Source organism: Citrus clementina, unplaced genomic scaffold (genome assembly GCF_000493195.1).
Source record: "Citrus clementina cultivar Clemenules unplaced genomic scaffold, Citrus_clementina_v1.0 scaffold_5, whole genome shotgun sequence".
NCBI classification, from domain to species: domain Eukaryota; kingdom Viridiplantae; phylum Streptophyta; class Magnoliopsida; order Sapindales; family Rutaceae; genus Citrus; species Citrus x clementina.
The window spans coordinates 5400081-5402101 of record NW_006262201.1 but is presented as its reverse complement, the minus strand read 5'-3'; the positions used below and the strand labels follow the sequence as shown (position 1 = coordinate 5402101).

The window sequence follows — 2021 nt, the reverse complement described above, 5'->3', positions numbered from 1 at the left end:
GTCTTGAATTATATGCTTGAGGACAAGCATTATCTTGGTGTGGGGGAATTTGTTAGAGTGCAATTTATGCACTAGTTTTGCATTGTTTACTTCCTTTAATATCGATGTTTTGCACTTAATAATAGTAATTTACTTATGTTTTATTTCTGTAGGTGCAATTCTATTGATTGGTGCTAAAATTGAGCTTCAGAAGAACTTTGTTGATAAGGCGTGGGCGCGTGCTGTCAACTACGGACCTGCAATTTTTAGTTTAACGTGTTTTCTCTTTTTAGTTATTCTTGTAATTCTGAATTTACTATTTAGATAATATTTTAGATATTAGTATTTTATTTTAAAAAGAACTCTAGAGGAGAAGAGGGAGAGAGAATGGAAGGGTGGAATCTATTATCAAAAACCCTAGATCTAAATTTTTCTCTTCTTTTTATGAAGAAGAAAACCTATTATTCTAGTTGAAGGTTAATGAAGCTTTGCTTCATCATTACTGTGAGATCTTTCTTATGCTTTAATTGTTTTATTGCTTTTTGGGTATTTGTTTATTCTCTAATTTATTGTCATGATTATGTTTGTTAATTAGATAATTGGCAACTATTTAATTATCAACTTAATCTATTGTCAATTAAAGGATTCATCGTATGAAGATTTTAATGTTTGTGACAAATAGTATAGCAGTGCGTTGTGTTATGAAAATAAACAATCTAATTTAAATGAACCATCGTATGCGTTTGTTGATTATGATTTGGGTCTATCTGGTTTTTCAGACTGTCAATTAATTAAATCATATGATCGTATCTAGGGTTATCTATTGATTAGGAAAATAACCAATGGTCGTACCTTGGTTATCGACTAATAAAGGAGAGATTGACTGTTAGAGAGTCTCAGTAGCTATAACCGGTCTATTCATAAGTGGTAATAATTTATATTTGAATCAATGATCAGTAGTTGAATCAAGCTGAGTTAATTCCTTCAACCAGAGCTTTTCCCAATTTGAATTATAATTTTAATTTGCATTCTTGTTATTTTAATTTGATTTTTATTATTGTCAACAATCCCCCCATCTCTGTGGACACGACCCTGCTCAATTTCCTTATTCTTTATTTTTATTTATTTTGTTCCCATTTTTTTGTGTTCTTTGCATGCATGGTCGAAGGTCATTATTACCTAATTTTGAGCCCATAGACCTTGAACTTGAAAAAACACTTCGCACACACAAACACGTTGCAATTAAAAATAAAATTGAAATGGATTTGCAACAACAACAGCAAGCACCACGGGAGAGGCCATTTACGGACTATTTCAGTCCCTTAACTAATTTGAGCACATCATGTATAAGTTACCCAAATGTAGCTGCTAGGAGTTTTGAGTTAAAACCTAGTGTGCTAAATTGTCTCCCAACATTCTATGGCTTAGAAAATGAGGACCCATATAATCATTTCAATGATTTTCATGCTGTTCGTCAAACTTTTAAATATGAGAATTTTTTAAACGATGATGTTAAACTTAGACTATTCCTATTTTCTTTAAAGGATAGAGCTCGTTCATGACTCAATACATTGCCTGCTAATAGCATTATATCATGGGAACAAATGGTAACAAAATTTTTGAATAAATATTTCCCAGTATATAAAATTAATGTTATTCGTAGGGAAATTTCAGAGTTTACCCAGAGAGAAGACGAGCAGTTTTTCGAAACATAGGAGTGTTTCAATGGACTACTTTTGAAGTGTCCACATCATAGATACGAGAAATGACACCAATGCCAATACGTTTTGGATGGATTATTGTCGCATGTGCAAGGATGGTTAATGGCAACAAGTGAAGGAGAGCTAATGTCAAAAAGTGCATCAGAGATTTGAGAATTTTTCCAGCGACAAGCAGATAATTCCCAACAATGGAGTCGATCACTCAGGAGTACGAAAAGAATTAAGGGAGTAAATGAGGTTCACATTGGCGAGTCAAGTTCGGGAATTAAAGAAGTCAAGGAGATGGTTGAAGGTCTTTCTCGACAAATAGCATCATTAACG

The 2021-nt window shown here is 32.9% G+C and overlaps 1 non-coding gene across 1 annotated transcript; it reads right to left on the bottom strand.

The window, feature by feature from the left end:
• Positions 1-1634: 1634 nt before the first annotated feature.
• Positions 1635-1738, bottom strand: LOC112098695. The gene has a single exon (XR_002905804.1). It is a non-coding gene; the product is annotated as a small nucleolar RNA R71 (small nucleolar RNA).
• Between the last annotated feature and the right edge of the window lie 283 nt (positions 1739-2021).